The sequence below is a fragment of the Pinus tabuliformis genome, chromosome 8 (genome assembly GCF_031772625.1).
Source record: "Pinus tabuliformis cultivar Carrire ecotype Pingquan chromosome 8, CPIR1, whole genome shotgun sequence".
NCBI classification, from domain to species: domain Eukaryota; kingdom Viridiplantae; phylum Streptophyta; class Pinopsida; order Pinales; family Pinaceae; genus Pinus; species Pinus tabuliformis.
The window spans coordinates 401,612,586-401,629,045 of NC_142294.1; the positions used below are offsets into that span (position 1 = coordinate 401,612,586).

The following is a 16,460-nucleotide window of genomic DNA, read 5'->3' on the forward strand; positions in this document are numbered from 1 at the left end:
ATAATTTCATAAATTCAAATATTAAAAATGTTTTTTACACTTTAAGAAGGTTTTTGAAAAGTTTAAATGTATTAAAAATTAAATAAAAGTTTTAAAATAAAAAACCATTTTATTAATTAAAATATTATAAATTAAATAAAATATTTATAATTTAAAATTAAATATTTTTATAATTTAAAACTAAATGAAAATTAATAAAAAAATTTGATAGTTAAAAATATAAAAATATTTATAATTTAAAACCAAATAAATATATTGAAAAACAAATAATGGAGCCGAGACGCTGAAAAAACAAAACCAAACCCAAAACAAGAGAAAAAGTTTTTTAACAAAAGCTGGTTGAAAACGCTGAAAAAACAAAACCAAAACCAGGGAAAAGTTTTTTACAAAAGCTGGCTGAAAGAGAGAAAGAAGGAATATTTACACGAGGATCCTCTATTTTGTGTACTCAATTCAAAATTTGAAATGCATGCCGATGGAATGCCTGACCCCTTATCATACCAAAAAGCTATAAGCTATCATCTCAGAGCGCCTTGACCGTTTGAAAGGAAGATTATATAAGACGTTTTCGCATGCCAAACATGTCCAGATTTTCATCTCTTCTTCTGCTTCTTTACATTGCATTGGCTTGTCTTTTTTTTTTTTCTTTTTTCTTTCTGTGGATGTTTGTTTCTTTTGCATGGCCATGCATCTTGGATTTTATAATTTTAATTTGCTGTTCCCTTTTGACTGTAATTTGTGTGTTTTTTTATGTTTTTATTGCAATTCATCATTCTTTCTTTTGCCCTGCTTGTTTGCATCAATTGCCCTGGTGATTTTATTCTGTTGTTGTAATGTAGAGCAGGAGAATTGAAAAAGAATGTTGCCCATTGGAGTGGAAGGCAGGTATGGGTTTGTTTTTAAATCTAGGTAGTTTTTATTGATAAATTTGTACAGTGAGAAGCTTCCTCGTAGATAATGCTTAATAGTTATCTTCTGGTTTTAGCTGCATAGAGCCCTAATCATTAAACCGACTGTCTTCATTATTTCTACATCACAATGAAGCTGTGCGAATTGCAAGGCCTTTAACCATAGAGATAATGCTTTTATTTTTCTTTTGGCAATTCTTGCATTTGGGTTTTGACCTGGTTAATAATTTTGCCACAGGTGAAAGGAAGGGTTTGCAACAGGTGAAAGGGAGGCTTATGACACGAGAAACTTTGGTTTCTATACCTGTCTTTTGTTTATTTGCCTCAATCTGCCTCAGGGGCGGTGTACACATATTTCTTAAATGGTGTATATATGGTTTGCAGTGAATATGGGAAAACAAGATTGCAACGCAGGACAGGATACGAACGTGCCAAAGGATGCTCGTACACCTTTTGGTTTCATCATTAGGTAAGGTAAGCCAACTTACATCTTTTAATTCTCGGTTGCCAAGACATAAAACATTCACCATTCTCGGTTTACTTAACAATATTGTAACAGGTGGAGTCAGCTTGACAGGCCGGACAGGCAAAGTGCCGGAGGATGCTCGTACGCCCTTTGCTTCATCATTACGTAAGGTAAGCGGCGATCCTTTATTTCTCGGTTTCCAAGACAGAAAAAACATTCACTAATCTCGTTTAATAATATTGTTAACAGGTCGAGAGGCACCTGATTTGTCTTTTATCCGGCGAACAGATGTTCGTACACCTTTCGTGCATTATAAAGAGTAAGGAAGGTACGGACCTTTCAACTCTCGCTTTCCTAAAGAGACGAAAACATTCATTGATGTCGGTATCTCGTAGTCTTTGCTGGTACATATTAGATGATGAGTTTTAACATTAATTTTTTCCATATTTCATCTTCTTCTCGCATTCTTTTTTCAGGATAGATCACCAGATATGGTTTTGTTAGTTAACAGGCTGCACTAATTTGTATGGAGCGCTAAAAGTACTCTTATCGTTCGAGCTTTTGGAAGGAGTCATGGATACAAGCCTGCTGAAGAATATCACGAGCCTCTGTCATGTATGTACACATTGTTTTGGTTGTATGTTTTCGGTTGGCTGTCTTTTCCCTTTTCATTTTTATCCATTGGCTAGGCGATTTAATTTGTATGTTGTTAAATTTATTTTCTAATTTATATATTTCGGACGAGCCTTAAACTTTTAGTTATGTATATCGATGTTGTTATTTTTCTTTTCTAATTTTTAGATAGTTCAGGCGAGCTTTAAACTTTTAGTTATGCATGTCTATATAGTGGATAATGGGATTCCACCTTGGTAGAGAATGGCAGAGAGCCGTAGGAGTTGTATCATGAAACCGATACTGTATAGAGTTAAAATTGGTTTTCATAGGTTCTGCCAGTTGAAGACAGCCATGCAGTCCAAAACTTATCTTCTTCTTCGTTCAGTGATTTCATGGTCCACCACTAACTTGGAATTCCCATGAATGTTGATATCATTTAATCCTGTTTCTTATGCTATGGTCATTAGAATGGTGGATGCAGTAATCTCTACGAAATTGTTAGTGCCCTGTACCAGATCACATTCAAAATGATTCTATGCTTATTAGAGATCTCTAGGCTGCCTCCTGTCCCACATATGATTGGATTGTTTTTGCTAGTAGCACTGTCAAAATAGTTTTAAGGACTGTTGGAGTTGATCTGTAGGTTCCCTGACTGCCCCCTTTTCTGACTCCTCTGCCTTATCAAAATTTCTGTAGGACCCTTTTATCCTCCAACCATGCTTCCCGAGCCTCATATACCAATTCTCCTTTTCACTTTCCTTTTCCTCCAGTCATTTCTTGGTAAATTAAGGAGAACATGATTTATGTTTCCCCTATTCTATTTCCAGAGGAAATAAAGTCCAGGGCCCTGCTACGATCATTTTTGTAGATAATCCCATGTTAAGATTTTGTTCTTCAAGGAAAGCCATAGAAATATCCTAGTAGCATGAAATTTCCATAAAGTGTCATCTCCATATTTATCATTATGGGTCCTCAAGGCTATCATATCCAACTTTCACTTGATATAAACCTCCTTGTTTGTTGTCCAGAGAACCTGTTAGATTGTTAAAGTACTCTGGTTGAAGGTTTAATTTAGTGTATTTGCATCTTGCTTCCATTCCTCTATTATATGGGCCCGAATCTGCCTGAATCCCCAAATCATTAGCCTTCTTCTATAGCCTACTGTCCACCAATTAACCTGTTCTTGACTATAAACATCTCTGCTAGAAAGTGTAAGTTTCTATCTATCATGAAGGAAATTTATGACTTGTTGAGATAACCTGGGCACCTCCAGACCTCCAATCCAAGGGTCTCTTCTGATTCGCACCCCTTGTACATTTCCTACTAATTAGTTGAGATTGTCTCCTAGGAGCAAATATGTTTCCATGAATTGTCCCAGTTCAATCGTCAATATATTCTTTTCCATAAATGATTGTCAAATCTCTTTAGTAGACATGATCCTCCAAATATTTTTGCAGCATGATCATTGGATAAAATGGGTCCTTCAATCCCCTACTTCCCCATTTTTTTCTTGGGTTTTGGAAAATAGGGGAATACCTCCGTTTATTTTTCCAGCCTATAAATATCTAAAACAGACCTTCCTAATGTTGTTGAGGATCCCTTTAGGTATATAGCCATGCCATCCAATGAAATGGGGTTACCTCTATCACAATATTTATTAATGTCAGTCTCCTGGACCTATTGCATCACAGATTTAGTTTTATATCCCTTTTTATTAGGTGGGAACCTAGGTACTTCATAGAATCATCATTTTTTTTGACATGGTAATGCAGTGAAGCCTTGATCCTTCCTTATCTATAATCACTAACCTGATACATGATTATAGTAAATTTGTCTAGACTGATTTGCATCCTCATTAGGAAGCAATAATGTTCTATTGCTTTCCCTATGCACTTTGTTTCTTTGACTGCGCCCATTCCAAACAGAAAATCATATACAAACATGTGAGAACTGTTTGGGAATGGTGTTAACTGTGCTCCTTTGAAGTTCCTGTCTACTTTTAGATTATTCAGGTACTTCTCAGGCCTTCTGCCACCCACAAACGTAAGACAAAGGACAACCTTGTCTTAATCCTTTTCCAGGTTTGGAGAAATGTGTGGCAGAGCCATTTATCAATACTACGTAAGTGGTCGTAGAGTAGCATTACTCTATCAGGATGTTAGTTAAGAGGCTCAAAACTTGTATGTGGGGTAACAACAACTGAGTCTACTCTATCATAGGATTTTGATAAGTCCAGTTTGATGATCATGGCTGGTATCTTCTTCTTGATTGAATCAAGAGCCTCTTGAGCTATGAAACTACTTCAAATATTTGACTTCCTTCTCAGAACCCAAAATGCTCATCAGAGAGAACCTTGGATAGGGTTTCATTCTTCTTGCTACTTGCATGAGATTATGGTCTCATGGACCATTCACAATGTAATAACAAGTTTCACTGTATTAATATTTTAAAATGTGTGACTTTTTTTTAAATGTCCAGAAATTGCTGCATTAAAACAATTGTTTAAAGCATTTTCTCCTATCATTTTGTAAATTGAGATTTTGAGGTAAAAAGCATCTTTGCCAAGGACATGTGGAAAAAGCTCACGTAAGGTGGTAGTTAGTGTAGCATCTGCTTGAGCTGATAGCACTTGTTTTGACCAAAATCCACCTTTAGTAGCACCCCAACCTAGTCTATACAAGGAGTAGGACCTCCCGTGTTGTTCACTTCTCTAGACTGCACATAATGCCACTATGAAAACATAAGCTCCAAAACATGTTCATGACTACTTTGTCCCACCCAAGTTGCAGATCGCCCCCAGTCACACACGCTGGGAGAACAACAACAATTGTAACAAAACTAGTTCTCAATCTTTCATGTTGCATTTACCAAAAGAGTTCCAAGGCCTCATCACCCTATCCATTTGGGTATAACCAGATGATTTGATATGCATGAGCGATCATTGTAGTAGATTTCTAACGAATCAAATTATTCATACAATGGAGTAATGTATCCCCGTTGTGAAGCTACAAATGTCAAACATCATACAATGCCTTTAACTTAAGCCAATTTGTAAAGCTTTATATAAGCTCTTATATTATGGATTCCTGCATCCTGAATTGCCAAATGCTTGAAACCATCAACAAAAGCAATTATTCCTTTTCTGGATTTTGTTTCTTTTCCAATTGTTCCATCTCACACAAACCAAAGGTTGTGTTAGGTACATATCTTGCTGCCTTTCTGCTGCATAGTTGAGCTCTCCAACATTGCATATATTTCCTCAGTCCCTGGGTGTGACACATCTCCTCTATTGACCTCAATCTAGCCACATCTAGGAGTCTTCCTTAAATCCTTGGATTTCATCATTTTTCTCACCCTTTGATCTAGATTTAAACAGGAATGAAACAAATTACAAAGATAACCATAAATACAGATATGCAGCGGAAATGATACTTTTTTTCATTAATGTAAAATACTGAAATATGCTTACAAACAGAAATGGAAATAAACCAGCTAGGGCGGTGGTAGCTTATCTCTGAGAAGAGATGTGGTGGCTACATGCCTTTGAATTGTGTTACAATGAGGCTCGAAGGCCTATTTATTGTTGAAAAACAATGGAAAACCCTTAACATCCCAAAACCTAACCCTAGAAGATGAAATGCCAAATTGTGGGCCCGTTTTGGGTAAGTTGGTACATCAACTTCCCGGGGTCGTAACTTTGGCACCCGATCTTCGTTTGACGCGTACAATAGCTCGTTAGAAAGATCTATCCGAGCACTACAACTTTGGGAAGAGAAACATTAGTCCATGGACCCATGTTGCTTCCAGATTTCCCAAAAAACGTCGTTTACGGCCTCAAAACGACTCCGAAAGTTCAGGATCCAAAAACTGCTAAAAATAGTAAATTGTGCTACAATTAAGGAAACTGAAAAACTAAAAGAGATAGTTGTGGGGGTCCAAATGGGATAGGTGGGTGGCCACCAACATCTGGATCACCGTTGCTGCATTATTCACTTTCTTGTAGCACCATGGGTGTTTGACAGTAGTACATAAGTACCAATGTTTTCAGGGTCTAACTTTAAAATATGTTCTACTGCAAATTCTCCTATCTCAACATTGCAATGGACTCTGTGTTGAGAAATCTAGGGCAAAGATAGTTAAAGGATTTCTCTGGTTGATAATTGCTTGTGATATACTTTTACTTCTTAGCTTATAGTCTTTTCTTTGTTATGCTATTATAATGTTTTTTTCATCAAGACAATTACCAATATGCACAATAAAAGACAAGTGGCACAGTATGTAGGCTTATCAACCAGGGCCAAAACCTCTCACCTCTTGAGAGAAAAACCCGATCAAAATTCTTCTTCTAGAACTTCAATTGACATATACCAATACCATGATGCAGAACCTTGACTCTAGTATCCTCCTTGTCACTAACCTTGATGTTCTGCCTCTTCCCTTCCTCGACTTTCTTCTTGATCTCGAACTGCTTTCCTCGACTCCTTCTAGAGAAACTCGGTCTCTATTCTTCACACTGCTCCTTCTCAGTTTCCTCTAGAGATTCTCGGTCTCTAGGCTTTCACTGATCTTCTCTAGAGAAACTCAGTCTATAGATCTCTATCTTGGTCACCTAGAAGAATCCTTCTTTTGCTGCCCCTGAAGAAACTTTTCCTTCGCTTGCCCAGAAGAAACCTCCTCTCCGCTTGCCCAGAAGCAACCTTTCCTCTTTGCTGCCCCAGAAGAATCTCTCCTTCGCTTATCCCAGAAGAAACCCTACTTCGCAATACCTAGAAGAATCTCCTTCACTATACCTTCTTCGCACTTCTTCTTGATCGAATGCTTGTTGAGTTGCTTTCCTTCAAGTGAGGTAGAGTTTGGCTTATATATACACCTTTCATCATGTCCTTTAGGTCGACATGATCACTTGTGGTTGGGTCGACTTGAAGAGGATAAGTGACAAGGTCTTGGAGGATACTTTACATAGACAAATTTGAAATTTTACAAAGTGTAACATGACTTCATTACATGACAACAAATAATTCCTAAAGACTGTCAATGGGAGTGTTGAATCAAAAATAAAATCTCTTTCTCATGAAACCCATGAAGCAAGTAATACTGCTCGGGGCTCAAGGGATTAGAGCATGATGTATAAGATATAGCAGTGAATTCCCCCTTTTAAGGTGGGGCGGTTCATTGCCCACCAGGGGTCAGGACAATCATGGGTTCCTATATGATGAGGGAGGCTCATAGAACTTGTAGGAACCAGGCTGATGGCCATGATAATGGGGTAGAGCTCAAGTATTGGCTTTTTCCCCCGTGCTAAATGCTTTTGTCCTGACCATCTTTTGCATTTTCTGGTACTTTTCCTGTTGAATGTGGCCATATATGCTTTTAACTTTCTTTTTAGTTGCATCAACCTCTGGGCTTCATTCCAAGGCATGACCCAAGGTGTGGGCAAGGGAAAGGGGCGAGCTAACCCTACGTGGACTCGATGGAGGGATGTGGACCCAGGTGGGCGAAAAGATGGATGGGGTGATAATGAATGGAAAGAGGGTAATATAAGCAGATAAGGGAGCGGGACCACACAACAAAAATCAGGGTTTCCCGTGAAATACCATACCTAAAACCAAATGATCAGTAAAAGAGATCCCATGGGACTAGAATCCAAGGTTAATTCCTAAAAGGGGTGTAGGGGACAAAAGCACAGACCTAGCCCATCCTTTCTGCCGAATCCCCCCATTAATCCATGGCCAGAAGTGTCCAAGACAAGCAAACTACAATACTCAATTTCAAAATGACAAGGCATACCTTTAGATTTGGGAGGCCCACCTTCAAACATATGATCATGGCAGATGGTCGAGGGACCACATGGTTGACTTAGGTGGTGGAGAAATGGCGTAATGAACTAGATGATGGATGCAAGGGGCTACTTGCTGCCGGCAGAGGACCATCTCGCAGAAAAAATTTCTCCTAGGGATATTAACCACAAAATGGTGGGTAACATGTACCACATTGGGTTTTTGTAGAACCCAAGTATGACACTTGTTATTCTTGTATTGTGTATACTATAGTGCTCAATATGGGTTTGCCTTGTTGGTTACTTGTATGGACTTAGTTCATGTTTTATATTTTCCTCCCTTGCCTATTTTATATAAAGGGAAAGGTGTTAAATTCTTTTATCCCAGATCTGATTTACTTTACTTTAAAAATATATTAAAAACCCAGAAAATATTTATCTCAAATATTTATGAAATTGTTGATAAAATAAATTTGATGGTATACTAACTCAGAAAATAAAATGCAACGGAAGTAAACTAGGGAAATCAATCACACTACAACATCAAATTTGTTCCCAATGCAATCCTCTTTCATGTTAATTTCCTCCCCAAACTTGGGGCTTAGGCCCATAGAGAATACATAGAAAATTACAACTCTTTGTAACTTGGAACTCAATCCTACTATGAAAAATGCGCTTGTGGAAATTTGCACTATTGAAGAAACTCAACCTCAAGAAAATTAAACCTCCCTCACCAACAATTTGGCCCCTCTCTTTTCCCTCGTATGACCCTTGCGCACTTAAGAAATTTGGCTTCTGTATATTTTGCCCCTCCTATTCATCTGACTTGGCCTCTCTTTGACATCAACTTGGATTCCCCTGAAATTTCTTCTGAAATTCCCTGTTGCAATTCTTCTTACTTCTCTTCAGTCTAAATTAGCCTCTTTCTCTTAAGAAAACCGCTTCCTCAACAATTGTTGTGTCTTCACCTTTCCCTTAGGCTTATTTTATAATTTCATTAAGACAAAATCACCAACCCTAATCTCCGAAGTGATCAATGGCTAGAATTGAATCCTAATCCTCAATTGAGATTATATTCTAAGTCACTTAAATAATTTAATTATTTTTCCTTAGAAATCAAATAAACACAAAATGAAAAAGGTGATTCTCTATTTATATGAGGTCTACTTCTTCTAATTTCTCATTAAAAGCCCCTACGCAACTTTGATTTTTCAGTGGACAAAAGTAAAATTGGGTTACAAGCCAACCCACTAGCTTTATAACATAATATGCCAAAATAAGCATAAATGCATGTGACGTAGACCTAAAAAGGTGATGAATTCATATTGTTTTAGGGATCAAAATGCTCCATCAAGGCAAAGACAAGGCTCAAAAATGTCTTCAAGCATCATGATCATCATCCATCTCAGGGAAATCCCCAAATCACACATCAAAGCAGCTCCAAGGGTCGAAAATCCAGCTGTGGGTGCCAGACATCATCTCCATGGGTTTCAGGTGAGAAATGTGGTGCCTCGTATCTCTAGCGTTAGGGATCCATCAGGTGCAACAAGACGTCCTCAATCATACCAAGAATAACCATCCTCCTTTGAGCCCTGGATCATGGCATGCCCATCAAGTAGAGTGAAGGCCAACTTGGGGGCATGCTTTGTCCATTGGTACATCACCAAAGATCCTCCATGCTAGGCAAGAGAAGCCCAATGTTCTAGTGCCTTGGGCTGCTCTGGGATGCAAATTAATTGCCCAAGTCATCAAAATGCCTAACGCTCTGCCAAAAGTGGGCAACATTGCATCTGTTATGTCATCATGCTCTCTAGAATGTAGGATATGGCCTGGGAATTATGTGGAGTGGGGTGCCCTCAAGACCTCTAATGCTTTGGATAACCTGTCAAAATCAACTCAAAGTCAAGTGAAAGCAACCACTCATTAGAGACTAAGATCATAAATGCATCTAAGTGGATCATACTGAAGCATTTAGGGCCATATTAATACTTCAAACCGGGATCACCTTGAAATATTTTACTAGACCAAGTCCATTAAAGGTGTTCCCTACATTTGTAGGGATGGCTAAGTATTCAACCTATTAGGTGCTTCTAGCCCCCAAGGGGAGGTGGCATTTCTAAGGTTAACCATTCAATCAATAGGCATTGGTGTAAATAAGTGACAATGGAAAGGAAGAACATTCATGGCCAAGTGCCATGGTCAAGAGACCAACTAATGAGAGTCCACATCTTGAGTGTATAGATGTAATGGAGGGAGCAATCATGGATGCATGAGTTACCTTGCTTGTCCTTCTTTTCCCACCCCTTTGGTGCACCTTTTACTTTTTTTTTATAATGATATGTGTTTTGGTGCATAGCTCAAGGGTCAATGCTTGATTTTTATAATATAGCATTTAATTTACCCCTTAAGATGTGGTGGTTTGTCACTAATTAGGGTTGGGACATGTAAGGGTTCCTTTTGATGAGATGGAGCATCAAGTACTTTGGAACTGGGTGATGGCTAACGAGGAGGGTGGAGATCATGCTTGGCTTTTGCCCACTTGCTAAATTATGTCTCAGCCATCTTTTGCATTTTGATCTTATTTTCGTTCATTGTGGCCATATTATGCCTTTCCATTCTTTTAGCTTCATCAACCTCCAGGGCAATGCTTTTTGGCCCTACTCAAATATGTAGATAAGAGAGCACCAAATCCCAATGAAGCAATGGCAGTTGAACGCAAAGAATAGAGATAGTATCAAGGGCTTATAATGTGTTTTGGAAGGTGTTATGTATGGTAAAGGGAGAATGAACACGCTATTTCAAATCTAGGTCTTCCAAGTAGTGCCCCTCCTAGAACCCTAAGTCCTTAGGGGAAGTCCCATTGGACTAGGGATACAAATTAACCCCCTTAGTAAAGTGAGAAAACAAATTTATAGCCGATATTGGTCAGTCATCTAGATCACCCCTTTCTCCATACTAAATGCCCAAAACACTAAGTAAAAGCACCAAATTGCAAAATGATCAAAGTACTTGTTGAGTGTTATCCCATCATTCAAGAGGAGTGCTGGATAGTGACAGGTATAGTTACTGGTGTAGATGGTGGAGGCGCTGACATATCATCATCGTCAAGCTAATGTGTAGGGTTGTTGGCTGGTCAGATATCCAAAATAGGAGAACATTTTATTTGTTAGGGTTACCCATTTTGGTGGGTAACACCTCTCTATTTTTATTTTATGTGCTAGAATAGTGTAATAAGGCTCACATGAATGGAATTAAGGAAGTGAACTATTTTCTGTTATTCTAGAATCACATATGCAAAAATGTGAAGTGTAGCTAGAGACTCTAAAACAAGAACAAATACAACCTTGTCAACCTCTATTTTTGACCAAAATTTTCCTTTTCTTCATATTTCCATTGGACCCTGAGTGATTTATGTTATCTCTTTAGCCAAGATATCCCTTGAAGAGTGGGAAGTAGGTTAGGTCACACGTTATTTTGTTATAATTTTTGTTACTATGTCATTTCTCTATGATGAGTGTCAATTTAATTCATCCTTTTGATGGCTCCTTTTGGGTTGAAGCCATTGTTAGTGAATTGGAATTACTCTTCCTTGGGAAACCCCCCCTACCCCTTTTCTCTTTCTTTCATGGGAGATTTCTTATCCTTGCCTATCTTTTGACATTCTAAATTCTTTCATTGGTGCTTTGTTAGCTTTTGGGGTTATTCCAAAAGTGTTTTCACATAGCTAGGAGAGTGCTAGGTCTCCTAGTCCATAGGAGATGCTTGATGGACATATGGATGGCTTAGTTTGTGTGGATGATTGACCTTGTTTAGAGTGCTAGCATGATGCATTTACCTAGGAGGTTGTTATCCTAGTCAACATTATGACTAGCCCATTGGGTGCACACAATGGGGAGGTCATTTGCTTGATTACGAGAGATACCTAGCTCGAAGGAGGAGTTCTAGGCACCTAGCCCTATGGAGTTTGGAGACTAGACTTGAGGACGCTTGGGTCGAGGAGCATACTTCATAGAGGTTGAGCATGGACCTAGACTCATATGTTAAGAAGCATTGGCACATAATAACTACCTTGACACACATGTTGAGGCGTTTTGGGTAGAAAAGGGCATGTGATACATAACTAGGGGAGGAATGCCTTAAATGAGGACACTTGGAGAGTGAAACACCATGTGAGAGGGAGTGGTGTTGGTCTAGCAATGTGTTGGAGAGTGCACCATCTTAGAGGAGGGGGCATTGAGCCCAAGGAGGATCATGCTTGGATTGTGTACTCTTACCGATCAAACTAGCAGGGGACCTAAAGGGAATTCCTAAAGGGCAAACGCTAGGCCAAGGGCAACAAATGGAGTCTTAGTCCACTGTCACCACAGCTAAAGCTCCCTTCTATTTACGGAATTTCACCGATGGGAGGAGACTCGGTATGTGTGGGGTCACTAATGAAGGATAAGTCAATGGATATGAGGGACCTAGATATCCCTTTTCCAGAATTTGAAGGATAAAGTTTGGTTGCTTTGTAAGTAAGGTACTAGGTAATCTAGGGAAAGGAGGAGAGGATTTGAGTGTTAGGTTTATGGGATAAGAATTGTGAAGGAGTTTCCCAATCCCTAAAATCCTTGTTAGAATTGGTATCTCGGATGGTTCTTGAAGGATGGTCTTTCAAAGGAGTGGGACCACACGCGGCCAAGTGGACTTGGTTTAGGGTATGAGGAAGGAATGTAGCAACCAATGATATTCTTACCCTAGATAAGGTGGGGAGAGGATCAAAGAAAATATAATTTCTCAAGATGTTGGTTTGACCCTGGGAAGTGCTAGCCTTGGGGATGGCAGGGCAAGTTTTGGTCTCGAAGCTAGGGCTTGGCTTTTCTCCCAACTCCACCGTCGGAATGTCTTCAAATTTGGAGGAGGGGTAGAGGAAAGGCCAGTGCAGGAGACCCTAGGAGATCGAATTTGTTTAGTGCCTAACTTGTCAGGAAATTGATGCCCTAGGCACCCCAGTGGGACTAGACTTGGAAAAAGGTGAAAGAATAAGAGTTTTGGTGACCACCCTTGGCAGATCAGTGCCTTAATCCTTGGGAGAATGGATTCTATGTTGATTATGTGTAATATTTATTGGTTCCCAATCAAGGAGGCTTCAAAATTACTTCACAAACCCTCTAGGTCAAGTGAAAGCAATCTTGCAGCTTTTATACTGAAAATGCACAAGAGGAATTGCTTATCGAGTTCAAATTTTAGCCCTAGGATATTTCGCTCACACTACGTGGCCCATACATTGAGGGAATGTTATAATAGAGACAATTCCACAATAATAAGCAATAATTGCATGCAACAATTAGCCCTAAAACAACTAAAATCCCAGTCTAGCATATATGACAAAAAGTAACAAGAATAACATCAAAATTTTGTACTTACATGCAGTAGAGTATATCCAACAATTCACAAATGACAATAGAGAATCTCCAAGAGAAGATAAACCAACAACCATACATCAAAATTCATCCATAAAAGCTCCCATTCATCCTCCAGAAAATAGTGCGAAATTCTCTAAAGAAGAGAGAAATGCAATCCAAAGTGACGATGAGAAATGATCTCACCTCACTTGTATTTATACACAACTTAAGAGTTCGAATTATCCTGCTTGGCTTACATAAGCCCTAAAAATAAAATAATGTTATAATAATACAATGTTTGGTGACAAGCCCACCAAACTAGCTCATAAATGAAAAGATAAGCATCTCAAGAGGTCAAATAATAATCTATGCATGTCGTAGGGCATTTTAAGCTCTGTTTTAAAAAACGGTCGTTTCGATACCGAAACGGCCGAGTTGATCCAAGCCGATACCCTCAGCCATGACTCGGCCTTTGAAACGGTACGTTTGGTCGAGTCAGCCATGACTCGGCCAACTCGGCTGTTTCTGTTATGACTCGGCCGAGTCACAAAAAGCCGGCCCAGAACATGTTAAATAGCAATTTAATATTTTTTTAATGGATTTTTAAGGTGATTTCTGATTGGTTTGGACTCCAAGGTGTTATATGAATTCGCTAAATGTCATTTGGGGTCCATTCCCCCTCCCAAACCCTATTTAACACACTCAAATGCTCTCTACTATTGATATGCTATTCAAATTTCATGGTAATGTTAAATTCTTAAAGTAAAAGTGACATTCTCCTTAATCTTCATTTTCATCCTTTTACTTAAATTTTTAACATTACCATGAAATGACTCAGGATGTTTGAGAGTGGTTTCGGCCTCATTGGATTTCATATGGAGAAAGTAGAATTTTAGATTTCATTCAAAATCCAGCAGACTTATCAGTTTTTCAGGATTTCAGGATTGGAGGATTGCAATGTTTCCATTGAATTTTGTCATGTATTAGGGTATGGAACTCTTATTTAATCAAGAGCACCAATCCCTCTATGTACCTTGATGTTAGTGACATTGGTTGTCGAACTCCTCTGGGATTTGCTCCCAAACCAGGAGCTTCTGAAAATGTCGCTCCCGCTCCCATTTTCGCTCCTGCTCCCAAGTAACACAAAGAAGAGAAACCGTTTGGATAAAAAACGGTTAAATGATCTAGTTTATGTCCAATACAAACTCCGGATCAGATGAAACCATTTGCTGAACAAAAGACCTGATTCAGATCCCATTGTGTTGGAAGACATTGATCCAACATGAGATTGGGTAGTGGAGAGTCGTCCAGCAGAGTTTGATCTTGATGAGGATCTTGATTTAGATTTAGATATCGAGACATCAATTGAACTTGAACATGCTATTCAGTTGAATGCAGATCCCAATCCACCATCCTCAGTCTCACAGCCAGCAAGGACTCCAGTTGTAGGTGTGTTTGGAAACATGAATGAAAATCTCTAAAATTATGTTTAAAATCTGTAAAATTATGTTTTTTTTATAAAAAAAATAAATATTTAATGTATTTTTTACAACGACCGAGTCACTGAAATCGAGCCGGCCGAGTCATTATCGTTTCGGAGTCGGAGTCTTAAAACATTGATTTTAAGAGGCCTAATGAGGTCCATGGGTGCCATAATGAAGACAAGGACCCTCAAAAGCAATGGGCAAGGGGTTGGCTCCTTGTAATAACCTGTGGTGCTCCAAATAACATCTGGGGGAACACAAGTGTCCTCATGGGTCTCCAAACAAATCAAAGATACTTGTAGGCGTCCCTCAAGGGCTAGGATGATGGTGTGGGTGATGCCACATCATCGTGGAAGTCTTGAATCATCTCCCAAGTGTATGGTGTAGATATGCGACCGGCTGGGATCCATCGATTGTAATCTTCTGCTGTGGAGGCCAATGGCTCTCAACGCTCGCCCTACATGTGCCAATGTAGCCCTCTAGAGGATTAGGACCCCATATAGGGAGACCAAACCCAAGATGGAAACCATCTGCAATCTTGCATAAGATCCAATGCATCCCGTAGCCTTCCAGTACAACAAGTCATTAGAGAAATCAAGTAAATGAGCGTACCTAATCATGGACCACAGGTGGGGACTTCATAATGGCCTTCCCTTCCATAATGGGCTTCGAGATGTGCCAATGCCTCCTAATTCCAAATGGGGGTTAACCAATAATCCTATTAGGTGGTTTCCACTTCTAAAGGGGATAATATAGTCAAGGTACATCCTTCAAGAGGTGGTGGCACATGACGGATAGGTGAATGAAGTAGGGAATGAGAAGGGGCAACCCTCGGTCACAGGATGGGGTACAAGGGTAGCTAATAAGAGGGAAGCCGACACTTGGGTTTATAATGTGTAGGAGGGAGCAATCGTGGTACATGAGGTGCCCCGACCTTGATTTTTCCACCCTCCTTTAATACCTTTTGCCTTTTTGTTATTTTCTTTGATTAACTGCTCGGGGCTCAAGTGGTTAGAGCATGATGTATAAGATATAACAGTGAATTCCCCCTTTTAAGGTGGGGTGGTTCATTGCCCACCAGGGGTCGGGACAATTATGGGTTCCTATATGATGAGGGATGCTTATAGAACCTGTAGGAACCAGGCTGATGGCCATGATAATGGGGTAGAGTTCATGTATTGGCTTTTTCCCACGTGCTAAATTCTTTTGTCTCGACCATCTTTGCATTTTGTGGTACTTTTCTTGTTGAATGTGGCCATATATGCTTTTCACTTTCTTTTCAGCTATATCAACCTTTGGGCTTCATTCCAGGCCATGACCCAAGGTGTGGGCAAGGGGAAGGGGCGACCTAACCCTCTGTGGACTCGGTGGAGGGATGTGGACCTAGGTGGGAGAAAATATGGATGGGCTGATAATGATGGAAAGAGGGTAATATAAGCGGATAAGGGGGCGGGACCACACAACCAAAATCAGGGTTACCCGTGAAATACCATCCTTGAAACCAAATGATCAGTAAATGAGATCCCACAGGACTAGAATCCAAGGTTAATTCCTAAAAGGGGTGTAGGGGACAGAAGCACAGACCTAGCCCATCCTTTCAGCCGAATCCCCCCATTAATCCATGCTCAGAAATGTCCATGACAAGCAAACTACAATACTGTATTTCAAAATGTCAAGGCAAACCTTTAGATTTGGGAGGCCCATTTTCAAACATACGATCATGGCAGATGGTCGAAGGACCACATGGCTGCCTCAGGTGGTGGAGAAATGGCGCAATGAGCTAGCTGATGGCTGCAAGGGACTGCTTGCTGTTGGCTGAGGACCATC

The 16,460-nt window shown here is 39.6% G+C and overlaps 1 long non-coding RNA gene across 14 annotated transcripts in view; it reads left to right on the forward strand.

Moving 5' to 3' along the window:
- The first annotated feature begins 422 nt into the window (after positions 1 to 422).
- The window catches only part of LOC149235770 (uncharacterized), a 260,006-nt gene continuing 243,968 nt past the window's right edge, over positions 423 to 16,460 (forward strand). For 5 of the 14 annotated variants that reach the window (XR_016268325.1, XR_016268323.1, XR_016268322.1 and 2 more), the window contains exons 1-6: positions 629 to 885; positions 1,147 to 1,169; positions 1,293 to 1,377; positions 1,468 to 1,544; positions 1,624 to 1,702; positions 1,851 to 1,989. This is a non-coding gene — a long non-coding RNA (uncharacterized LOC149235770). Of the gene's footprint in view, positions 584 to 628; positions 886 to 1,146; positions 1,170 to 1,292; positions 1,383 to 1,467; positions 1,545 to 1,623; positions 1,703 to 1,850; positions 1,990 to 16,460 lie in introns of those variants that run through there. The other 9 variants (XR_016268327.1, XR_016268319.1, XR_016268326.1 and 6 more) reach the window with 7 other exon arrangements.